The sequence below is a fragment of the Pan paniscus genome, chromosome 2, assembly GCF_029289425.2.
Source record: "Pan paniscus chromosome 2, NHGRI_mPanPan1-v2.0_pri, whole genome shotgun sequence".
Classification (NCBI taxonomy): domain Eukaryota; kingdom Metazoa; phylum Chordata; class Mammalia; order Primates; family Hominidae; genus Pan; species Pan paniscus.
Genome location: NC_085926.1, coordinates 138,961,469 through 138,973,905, shown reverse-complemented (window position 1 = coordinate 138,973,905; position 12,437 = coordinate 138,961,469). Strand labels below are relative to the sequence as shown.

General features: G+C 47.9%; 1 protein-coding gene across 1 annotated transcript in view; it reads right to left on the bottom strand.

Moving 5' to 3' along the window:
- The window catches only part of SPSB4 (splA/ryanodine receptor domain and SOCS box containing 4), a 96,613-nt gene extending 84,613 nt beyond the window's left edge, over positions 1-12,000 (bottom strand). Inside the window, exon 1 of the mRNA XM_003826529.6 lies at positions 11,355-12,000. The gene's annotated coding sequence lies outside the window, so the exon portion shown is untranslated. The remainder of the gene's footprint in view (positions 1-11,354) is intronic.
- Positions 12,001-12,437: the final 437 nt, after the last annotated feature.

Here is a 12,437-nt window from a genome sequence, read left to right as displayed (position 1 = left end):
GCCATAGTAAACTGCTAAAAAAAGATTATAAGACTGGGGAAAAACACAAAACCCCCAACCATATGCTACATATAAGAGACATTCCCCAAAGCAAAGTGATTTAACAATTTTGAAAATAAAGGAAGGGCAAACACATAACAGGGAAGTGTGAACTCAAACTAAGCAGGCACTGTAATCTTAATATTAGGCAAGTAAAGTTGATTTCAGGACAAAAGATTTTAAGTGAGACAAGAATACTTAATAATAATAAAGAATGCGATCCACAATTGAAGACTGAACTCACCAAATAGCACCAAAATTCAGAGCAAAAGCTAGAGGAAATATAAGGAGGGGCCTTAGACAGACACACATCAGAGGCATGTAATTTTAATTTCCCTCTTCTAGCTCATGATGGACCAGTGGACCAAAATTAAGTAAAGACATAGAAAAACCAAATTACATAATTAATAAGACAGATCTAATTAATGTGTTCATCAAATTCTATACCTTGAAAACAAAGAATGCATGTTCTTTTCAAGTGTTCATGGAACAATCAAAAAAATTTTCCTGTATATTAGGTCACAAATAAAACTTCAAAAAAAGCAAAAATAATACAGTATCTGATAACACAGAAGGAAAACTAGAAATTAATCACAAAATTATAGATCACAAAATCCTATCACTTGGGCATTTTTAAAAATTCTTTAAACAACTTGACCCCAACTCAGATCAAAAAAGAAATCCATATAGAAATTGCAGAATATCTGGAATACAACAATAACAAAAAGCATTCCACATACTAGAACCTGTGGGGTGCCTCTACAGCAGTTCTCAGAGGAAATCATGGCTGGTATATTTATGCTATTAAATTTTAAAAAATGAATGGAGCATAATAAAATAGAGAAATAATAGAACTAAGCAAAAACTCAAGAGATGGTTCTTTGGGAAAAACTACCACAAAAGCAAAACAAAACCAATAAAACATATAAACTATTAAAGCTAATCATGTAATGTATCATATTATATTATGTTATATTATTATATTACTATTATATTAATCTATCATGTTGATAGTATGTACCCTTGATATGATATAATGAAATCTTCCTTTTGGGTGTCTTCCCCAAAACCCATAACCTCACTCTAATCATGAGAAAAACAAAGGACAAATTCCATTTGGAGGCCATCCCACAAAATACCTGACCTAACCGGCAAGGTTATCAGAACCAAAGTCTGAGAAACCATCATAGTGAAGAGGGCCCTAAGGAGACCTAACAATTCCACATAATGTGGTATTCTGGATGGGATCTGGAACAGAAAAAGGATATTAGGGGCTGGGCTTGGTGGCTCACACCTGTAATCCCAGAACTTTGGGAGGCCAAGGCAGGTGGATCATTTGAGGTCAAGAGTTCAAGACTAGCCTGGCCAACATGGTGAAATGCTGTCTCTACTAAAAATACAAAAAAAAAAAAAAATTAGCCAGCTGTGGCGGCACACGCCGGTAGTCCCAGCTACTTTGGAGGCTGAGGTGGGAGGACTGCTTTAATCCAGGAGGTGGAGGTTGCAGTAAGCCAAGATCGTGCCACTGCACTCCAGCTTGGGTGACAGAGGGAGACTCCATCTCAAAAAAAAAAAAAAAAAAAGAAAGAAAGAAAAGGAAAGAAAAAGAAAGAAAAGAAAAAGGATATTAGGTAAAAACTGAAATCTGAGAAAAAAAGGAAATCTGAAAAAATATGTTAATAACAATTAATATTAATTATTAAAATAAGTTAATAATAATAATGTATCAATACTGGTTCATTAGTTGTGATAAATGTGCCATACTAATGTAAGATGCTAATAATTGGGGAAACTAGGGTGATAAATGGAGTGAGCATATGGGACCTCTCTGTACTATCTGTTTAGTTTTTCTTTAAATCTAAAACTATTCTGAAGAAATAAAGCTCATTAATTAGAAAAGGTTAAATAAATGTCTAAATTTTAGAGAATACAAAAAAAGGACAAAAACTAGAATTCACCTCTTTCTCCTGTCTCATTAACCAGATATAAACATTGTCAGCTTTTGGAGGAATTTTGCTTTATTCTCTCTTTTTTTTGGTCTATAAATTATAGTGAATTTTCTTTTTAAAAATTGGTATAATGGGCCTTTATTTAGATTATTTCACCTAAAAATTATGTAATTTGCATTTTCACATATTACTAAATATACTTTAAATGCATGACTTAAGTAACTAAATTTTTAAAAACACATAAAACATAAACCATATAATCATTTAATGGGGGAGAAGACAGAAATATGTAAAATAAGAAATGAAAATGGGAAATAACAAAACGGTGTAGCTGAAAGCACTTGTAAAAGAAGTTAGACTTGTTTTAACATAAGAAAAAATTTGCAACACAAATTACCAACAAATATATGTCAAACTCCTACAAATGAATACAAGTACAAAATATGAAAAGATATCAACAGTTTACACAAAAACAAATGGTTCCTTTGAAAAGATACTCAATGTATACTGAAAAAGAAATGAGTTAGAACGCCATTGAAATGCCATTTTTGTCTATCAGCTTATTAAAGGTCAAAAAAATGGATAACGCATGCTTGGAGAATGTGTGGAACAGAAGACAGACTCATACATTGCTAAAGTGGATATAAACTGGTTTAGCCTCGGCAAATGGCAAATTAACACCATCTTTCAGAATTGCAAATATGCAGACCCTTTGACCTAGCAATTCTACTTCCAGCATTTATTCAGATATGTTCTCAAATGCACAAAACTACCTATGTACACAGCACATGCATACATACGCAGCACTCTTTGCAATAGCAGCCCGGGCTCAGAGAGGTTGCATAACTTGCATAACCTGGGGTCACACAGCCAGGAAGTGGCAGGACTGAGATCAACCCCAGAGTTACCATATGACAAGCCTGTGCTCTTACTTCTTCCTCCATGTTGTTTAGAATAATGCCCTCTCCACGGCAATGACTGTAACCAGCTCTGTGTGGCCCACACAGAAAATTTCTAAGGGAAACTGCTTTATCCTTGCACACAACCATGCCAACTGTGGAGTTGCTGTTGCTGAAAAGACACTCAAACGTGTTTGAAAGCAACAGCCAAACAGCAGCCCCAGGGAAGACCTCTTACTAGTACTTGGCTTGGCCCATACTGGGTCATTGAGGGCCCAGTGCTCTCCTTTGCAATCATAGTCTCAAAGTCTCTGTCCCTACTAGAGGCAGGCAGAGATCCTGAAGAGTGCTCACACTGTGGTGTGACAAGGTGGGCAAGTAAATAGACAGCCCCTTTGCTGCTCCCCCAGTACAGGGCGCACAGCAGAGTGCTCATGTCCATGAATGGCAAGCCGTTAAGGGAAACTAGCAGCTGGGCAATCCAATGAAGGACAGGAGACCTAGATGTGAATCCCCACCTGTCTGTTGGACCCTAGGCCAGGACTTAATCTCTCTGAGACTGGTTGGAAGTGCTGCTAACTATGTGCTAACCTCACCTGCTTTTGCAAGTATCAGAGCAGACACCTGTAAAGTCTGGCACACCACAGGGCTTCCAGTAAGTGGTGAGTGCTCTTTTAAATTGTGGATGTGTTCCAACATTGCCATTTCACCACTTGAACGTGCCTTGCTATGAACTGATTGTGTCCTCCCCAAATTCACATGTTGAAGCCTGATATAGGTTGGATATTTGTCCTTGCTCAAATCTCATGTTGAGTTGTAATCCTCAGTGCTGGAGGTGAGGCCTGGTGGGAGCTGTCTGGGTCATGGGGGTGAGTCTGTCATGGCTTGGTGCTGTCTTAGGGATAGTGACTGAGTTCTGGAGAGATATCTGCTCATTTAAAAGTGTGTGACACCTTCCCACCCCCGCCTCTTGCTCTTGTTTTCACCATGTGACATGCCTTCTCCTCCTTCACCTTCTGCCATGACTGTAAGCTTCCTGAGGCCTCTCTAGAAGCCAAGCAGATGCCAGCACCGTGCTTCCTGTAAAGCCTGCAGAACCGTGAGCCAACTAAACTTCTTTTCATTATAAATTACTCAGTCTTAGGTATTTCTTTATAGCAATGCAAAAATGGCCTAACACAAAGCCCCAGTGTGATAGTATTTGGAGGTGGAGCCTTTGAGAGATAATTAGTCCATGAGGGTGAGTTCCACCTCCTCTAGGAAGCCTGCCCTGATCCAGTAGGCCTCCAGGGGCCTGCCCTGTACCTCTGTCCACCCTTGAGCCAGCCAGGGGGACATCTTTCAGGCCTTACTGATCTGCTTTTTTCTACCTTGAGGGCATTCCTCTGATGGCAGGAAGCTTTCACCAGCACTTCTGTGCCCCCAGCCACTGCACCACTCCCTCCATGCAAGACACAAGCCTGGTACTTTGAGCATGGGGCAGAACACACATATGGACTGTGGAGAGGTTGTGCTGGGCTTCCGGGAGGGCTCATGCTCTGCTGTTTTTCAGAGGATGAAGCAGAGAAAGGGCCAGGGCTAAAGTCAGGATATGGGGACATGAAGCCCAGTAATGCCACTATCATAGTTGGACTCTCACTCCTGAGCAGCTGATTCTTGGCTGTATCCAGTCTACTCCTTTATTAGCTACTGCTTTGCATCCTTCCCTGCTTCTAACCCTCATTTATTCGTTCAAAAAATGCTTAGTGAACACAGTGCCAGGCACTGTGCAGCTGAGAGCAAGGGACACAGCAGTGGCCAAGTCGGGCTCATCCCTGCCTTCTCTCTCCAGCCAGAGGGAGTGGGCACTTAGCACATTTCTCCTCTCCTCATCTCCACTACAGCATGCAGCACTGGGCCAGGCACATGGGACATACAACAGGATCCATCTTCCTGACAGGAATACCATCATCTCTCAACCCAGTAAGCAGCCAGCATCCTGAAGAACGCCAAAGGGTGCCTCCGTCACTTTTCCCCAAAACCAAACTTAATTTCCTACGTCATGCTTGGATGGGGATACTTAATGACATTATCCAGAAGGATCTGCTCTGGGGCTTCAATCATGGCTGAGCAAGAAAACAAAAACTCTAATTTGCTAATTGCCTTTCCCAGGACCCTAGCAGATGTTCCTACCCGACAGGGAAATGAGGAGACATGAAGTGGCAATGCCACACTGTTTAAGGAACCTCATTAGTTTGAAAAATATGATGCACAGTCTTCAGAGGCCTGGGACCCAAAATCACAGCCACAGAGGCCTGTCTAGCTGAGCTCAATGGGCACGGGGTCTGCAAGAAGACATGACTGCTCTGGGGATTGGTAGTGACTGCGTGAAATGCCCTTCTCTCTGTGTGGCCTCTGGCTTTGGACTTGCTGGAGCCAGAGGTGGGGGCAAGTCTCCTTCTTTCATCTAGCCAGCAGTAATGATGCCTGCCCTGGGGATCTCAGGCTGCTGAAAAGCATAAGACTCAACCACTTTCCCTTAGGGAGACAGCCTACACCAAAGAGGTCAGACTCCACGAGAGATCTGAATAATGACAAAGACTGTAAAAAGAAATCCAGTTAGGTACCACTGGAATTCCTTTATAGACTGCATATCACTTTCAAATATATACTACTGCACTTGTAAAAGTACACAGTTGATCTAATCACGCTCCTGCTCAAAATCCTCGACAGGTTCTCTGAGGCTTTCAGGATATTAGATATTAGTGCCTCTGGGGAGATCCCCAGCCCCCTGTGCTCTCAGAGCCCTTGTACTTGTGCCCACCACAGCTCTTATCACAAGGGGACATGATGTCTCTTTGGCTGCCTCCCTCCCATCGGACTGGGGCAACTTGGGAGCAGGGGCCGGGTCTCCCTCATCAGAGTCCCCATGGACCTGGCTTAGAGAAAGTGGTGGGTGAACGTCTATGGAATGCACGAGCATGAACAAATGAAGAAAAGCAATACACTGCCTTAGAAAGAACCAACACTTAAGAATGAACTGGGAATGCAGAGCACTGTGAGCTCAGACTATGTATTTCATGTCTTTATTTTTCAATTTTTGACTCTGTGCAAAGGTACCAATGATAGGTGCCTGACCTTAGTTTAACTGGAATGTTTTTAAGATTTTTCTTGTGCAAATATTAAGTAGGGAGGCTGTTTTATTAAAGATGCTCATTCAGAATGAACCCACCAACAATGAATGAACTAAAGAACCCCCAAGGTTTTGTTCATAGGCATTCATTAGCTTTTCCCTGCTATACACACATGGAGCTCAGGCTACAACTGGCTGGGCAAGCCCTTTCTTCCCCAAGAGCTCACAAAGAGAGCCATCTGTCCAGTTCCAGGTGGAATCATCTCACGCCTGTTTTCCTGGAGCGAGAATCAATGAGGCTTCCCTGAGCCTCTCCTCCTCCTGGGGTTTCCATGGGAATCCTCCCACGCGTGACTGAGCCAGGGGCCCCCAAGGTGCAAGCTGGGCTGTCAGCCAGCAAGGAGAGCAGCAAATGGGATGAAGGAGGTTTGCTAGGCTGTGACCAGGGCAGCAAGCTCTGCAAGGTCATTTGAAAGAGACATACCACTGAGACAGCAAGGCCACGTGCAGTCCGGGCCAGCCCGGTCACCACAGCTGCCCCTGAGCCCAGAGGCCTGCCCCAGGCACATGTGGAGGTTGTTTGCAGGGCAGCTGGACTCCCTGAGGCCCAGCATGTCTGGACTGGGTCAAAGCATGAAGGGAGAAGATGGGAAGGGTACCATTTAATGAAGCCCTCTGGGGAAAACGATGATGAAAACATGATAAGGTTTGCATCCAATCCCTCATTTACCTCCCAAGATGAACCTTCTCCACTTGGTATAACTGGTTGTCTGGAAACAGAATGCCTAAAAGAAAAGCAGAACTATTCATGCCTCTGGCTTGAGCCAGGTCATAATAGGGACCTGCTGGGATTTCTGAAGATCCCTCTGTTAAGCCTACAGTATCTCTGGGGGCATTTTTGAGATACTAAGGAGGAAAGGAGAGAGGATGAGAGGAAGAGAGGAGAAAGGGAGCAGGATCAGGGAGGGAGCTGCTCCAGCCCCAGGAATCTGTACAACTTGCACATTTCATAGAATGCAGATAACAGGAAGATGTCTCCTGAAGGTAGATAACAGGTAGAATGTCTCTGTGGCCAGTAAACCGGGCCAAGGCCCACTCACTTCTGGAGAAAGCAGAGCTCCAGTTCACCATACATGACATTTCACAACATTAGAGGTCAGATGGATGACTTTGGCACTGCTCCAGCGTCTCCCACCACACATACCAGCACATTGAAGTGTAGAGCTTACCACAGCAGCTTTCCTGCCTCCTCCTGGCTCCAATGTCTTCCTGCCTACCCCATCAATGGGGCACCCCCAAGTCCATTGCTTCAACTTCAGTTTCCGCTTTTCACTCTCTCTCTTCATGCATCTTCTCTTATGACCTGCATCTCCAGCCCCGTGCAGACACTCTCAAGCCGGGTCTCCAGTGCTGCCTTCTCTCCTCAGCACAAGACCTACCTACTAGAAGCCCCTGGTCAGCCCTGCCTGGGTGTTGTTTCAAATGACCTTGTAAGGCCAGCTGACCTCTTTCCATCATAAGCCTCCTACCATGGGCACACCCACACTCTCAGCCCTGTGGGACATCTGTGGTCCATATGCACCTCGGAATCTGCAGGTCCTAGGCTGAGCCTGGCCTCTTCCCTCTCTCACATGCCAGGTTCCTCTGCATGTCACTGTTCCTGCCATGGATCCCGTCTCTTGGTCCCCACCACTCAACCCCGTCAGCTTTCCCCTAGTTCAGAACTTGCCTGGATTACTCCACTGGTCTCTTAGCAGGTTTCCCTGACTCCACTGTTTGCCCGCCAACCCACTCTCCATGCTGCCAACAGGTAAATTTGACAAAGACACCCACCAATCTCTTCATTCAACCCTCCAGGCAGCTTCTCCAGAGAGAAGCTGCACCTCTTTGCTTGGCACCCAGGGGCCCTCCAGGCTGCTCTTATTTCTTCCACACTGTCTGTCATCACGGCCCACCTCAGACCAGTCATGCCAGACTCTCCTCGTCAGCACATCCTGGGACTCTTCCCATCTTCTCTGACCTGGCTGACATTCTCTCACTCCCCTGCCCCTTCTAGCAGAAGCAGAACTGGGCACCCCTCCGTGGCAGCCCCTCAGCCCACTACATCCTCTTCCCTCCGCCCCATTGTGTCCTCTTGCCTACGTCCCACTGCACCCTCTGCCCTCCAACCCACTTTGTCTTCATCTTAGCTGTTGATTCCTGCTGCTATCTCTTGCACCACATCTGCATTTCTTAATGGAGCCAGTGCCCAACCAGCCTTTATCTCCAATACTCGTACACAGCCTTGTACCTGTTACCTCTGGCTGCATTAAGACGTGCTTGTCAGACTGAAGAAGGACTAGCCACTCTATACCTCCTGCATGGTTTGCATTTTTTTTTTTTTTTTTGAGACGGAGTCTCGCTCTGTTGCCCAGGCTGGAGTGCAGTGGTGCCATCTCGGCTCACTGCAAGCTCTGCGTCCCGGGTTCATGCCATTCTCCTGCCTCAGCCTCCCCAGCAGCTGGGACTACAGGCGCAAGCCGCCATGCCAGGCTAATTTTTTGTATTTTTAGTAGAGACGGGGTTTCACCGTGTTAGCCAGGATAGTCTCGATCTCCTGACCTTGCGATCCGCCCGCCTCGGCCTCCCAAAGTGCTGGGATTACGGGCATGAACCACCACACGTATACATTTTAAATGGAGTAAGTTCTGAACTCAATGTGTGAAGCAAAAATCACATGCAATCAACACTGCTTAGGAAAGTTCTTCTAAAGTTCCACACAAAGTTCATGATAACTGGTTTGAGGTATACCACCTCTTTCCCAAAGGGCACACCACCCACAACTGTTTTTCCTATAGCCTCAAAACAAATCCCTATTTCTTGAACTGATCAGCAGCAAATAAATTAGTTGGCTTATGTAGGAACCATGTTTTATTAAAAACGTGTTGCTGGTTTAAAAATTTTTTATAGTTGATCTTTTCTTACCACAGATGGTCATGTTCACATAAATCAAGAGTACATACTATGTACTTATATAGTACATATATAGGCAGATACTTCTGGTGACCTCCATCTACGGCCTGCCACTCCCCTGATTTTCATGCCCGAGACCCTTCACTCCTGTATCAACAGAGAAAAAACCTTTCGAGAGCATGGATGTGTGACAACAGGTCGGGCAGCTCAGGGGAAATTAAGTAACTCCTGTATGGTGAGTTGTACTAGGTCTTTCCCCAAAAGGGCAAGGAATTCTGCACTGGCCACTGTGGCTTGGCCACTTTCTGGGATAGAAATGAAGCCCTTCCAAGGACAGTTCTATGTAAGTGATGAGGAAGTTTCAGTTGTATGAAAAACTAGGAGGAAAAGTATTCTAGGCAGGGGAACAGCAAGTGAATGAGCCTTTGGAGTGTTGGAGTAAAAGGAAGAAGGCTAGGAGGGTGGGTAGGGGGGGATAGGAAAATGGTGAGGAAGAGGTGGAGAAGGGCAGTACCAGACCTGAGGACCCCTGGGATCATCTAGATTTTACTCTGTGGCAGCCTTAAGGAGGTCCTGAGCTAGGGAGAAATGTGATCTACATTTTTAAAAGATGCTTCTGATAAATGGTTATGACTACTTGCTAATTTGATACATTAAAAAAAAATCTTGTAATTTTAACTTGCATTTTTCTTATTGAGGTAAGGTATCTTGTCAAATGTTTTAGTATCATTTCTATTTTATTTCGCATGTATGAATCGTGTCTTTGCCCATTTGATCTTTTGTTTGTTGACCTCAGGAATCTCTTACATATTTAGAGATGAGCCTGTTGTGATAGGAGTGGTATATGTCATATGTGACAGTTTGTCATATATCTTTTGACTGTTTCTGGTGATTTCTTTTCCTTGCAGATTTTATTTTTATATCATTAAATATATCTTTAAAATAAACGAGAAATACAAACTGGAGAGATATTTGGGTAGAAGGCCCAGTAAGTTGAATTTTGTTTGTGATTTGCCAAAGGTGGCTTAAATTGTTTTCATTACCATTTTTAAAAATGGAATAAATTAGAGGGTATGTGTCTCAGAGGAATATGCCCTTGGGTAAAGGATGTTTATATCATGCTTTTACACATTTTACGTCTTCCAGACTTAAGCTCATCAAATTGCGCGGGTCGGGGGCAGGGGGGCAGAAAGGGGGTGGGAGGATAGAGGGCTCAGAGTCTGAGAGAAGGGAACTCCTATCTTCATCCCCCAACCCCCCAAGGAGGAGAGTGGGGCGCAGAAGAGGAAACCAAGCGGGGGGAGGTTAGAGAACTTGCCCAAGGTCACACCGCGAGCTGGGTGGAGACAGATTCGAACCCAAGCCTGACTCCAGAACTGAGAACTCTCCACCTTCTCGCGACAGCGGTACAGAAAAGTGCCCTCCTCTCCTTCCTGCCGGCAGCAGTCTGCGCTTGGCCATGGGCCGGCGGGAGCAGCCACTCCCCCGGTTCTCCCGCCAGTCAGAGGTCGGGGGCTCGGCGTCCCCTTCTGGCTTGGAGCCCCTGGCGCGTACAGAGCGACCAGGGCGGACACATTTGCCGCGCTCAAGGCTCTGGCCCCCTCCCTCCTTCCCAGAGCCCTGCGCCTAGGGTTTCCTGAGCTCCCAACCCCCTCCCTTCCCGAGCATAGACAAGTTTGTATTCAAGCAAGGCCAGGACTGGTCCCTGAGTCGCTCTCGGGCCAGGCGACCAGCCTCACTGCCCCAGAGTCAGGAATAAACGGTAACAACAGCCACCGGTGCCTATTGCGTGACCCGTGCTTTACTTCCACCTCTCCGAATACCCCGGACCAACAGACCCCCAGGAATTATTGTCCCCATTACACGGACGAGGGAACTGCTGCAGCTCCGGAAAGTTGGATAACAAGCTTGGGCTCGCAAAGCTAATAATAATACTAGCTAACATATGATTGAGTGTTTCCTGTGTGCCCGGCACATGTCTACCTACGAACACCATCCCATAGATCATTCCAATACCCCTATAAAATGTGCACAATTATCATTCCCATCCTACGGATGAGGAAACAGGTTTGGCGCCCTGTCCGAGGTCACTCAGCCAGTGAGTGACGGATCCTGGATCCAAACCAAAGCGGGTGAATCGGTTGGCAGTTTTTTGTGCGTTGTCCACTACGCAGAGAAGCAAAGGGCTTAGAACCCATGATACCAAAGGCCGGGCCCCAAACGCCCCAGGGCTGCGCGCAAATCAACCATCTCGAACTGCCACAACCTGCAGAGAGGAATTCTCAGGGACTGGGACGCCAGGAGCGCCAGCTGTGTCGAGTGCTGGCCCGCACAAAGTCCGTGCAGCCGGATCTCGGCTCCCGGCCCCCGCGCGCCCCTCACCAGGAGCTGGAGAGTACTCACCATAAAAGAGAGGGCAAGCGCCTGTTCGGGAAGAATCCCCAGCGCTGGCAGGTCCTGGACTCCCTGGAGAGGAGTCTGCTGCCGCCGCCGCCCACTCAGGGGCGCCCGAGTGACCCGCAAATGCCGGCTCTCTCCGCACGGCCAGGGGCGCGTCCTCACGGCTGATGCCCGGCAGCAGCGCCCCCTCTGCGCTGCAGGATGGCCTGGAGTTAGGAGCGTTCTTGGCGAAGTTGGCGCTCAGGCGCCGGGGGTCGGGCCTGGAGTGGGGAAGCGCCTTACTGAAGCGATCCTGGGGGCGCTCCAAGGCCCGCGCTCTAGCCGCTTGGAAGCTTGGCGCCTGACCCGGAGGGCGACGAGTCCCGCGCTCAGGGCGCACGGGCCGCGCCTCGGCCGCTGGCCCCCGGCGCGCCGGGCGTCTTCCCCAGCGCCCTGAGCGCACGCAGCGGTAGCAGCAGCTGGGGCCCGGGCCCGGGATGTGGTGTGTTCATCGCCCTCCCCTGGGGCTGGGTGCCTTTGTGCGCGGGGCACGCCGGCCACCACGGCCAGCTCTGGATGCTGCAGCCGCCGCCGCCTCCCCCTCCTCCTCCGCCGCCGCCCGCTCCCCGCCTTCCCGGCCGGCCCGGAGGCTGCAGCTGAAAGCCGATCTGGCTGAGCTCATCCCTGAAGGCCACTAATCCAATAGCCGCGGAAGGCGCGGTCGCCGGGAACGCCCCTTCCCCCACCATCCCGCGCCCCGGCCGTCCCAGCTCGGGCCGCTGCCGGCGCCGCCACCTTCTCGAGGCCACCAGCTGGCGGGAGAGGGAAGAGGAGCCCGCGCCCGCGCCCCTGTGCCAAGGCGGCGGCGCGGTCGCCATTCACTCACCCGCCCGCTCGCCCGCTCACTCCCTAGCTCTCGCATTCATTCATGCGCGCGGGTCCTCCCGGATTCATTCGAGCGCGCCTGGAGCGCCAGGGTGGGTGCCCCTGACGGGGAGGAGACACCCAGTCACTAGGCAGCTTTGGTGCCTTTACTCAACGCACGTGGGAAATAGCAGCCAGGAGGAAAAGAGGGTGGTTTATTATCCCCCTTCCTCAGACACACAC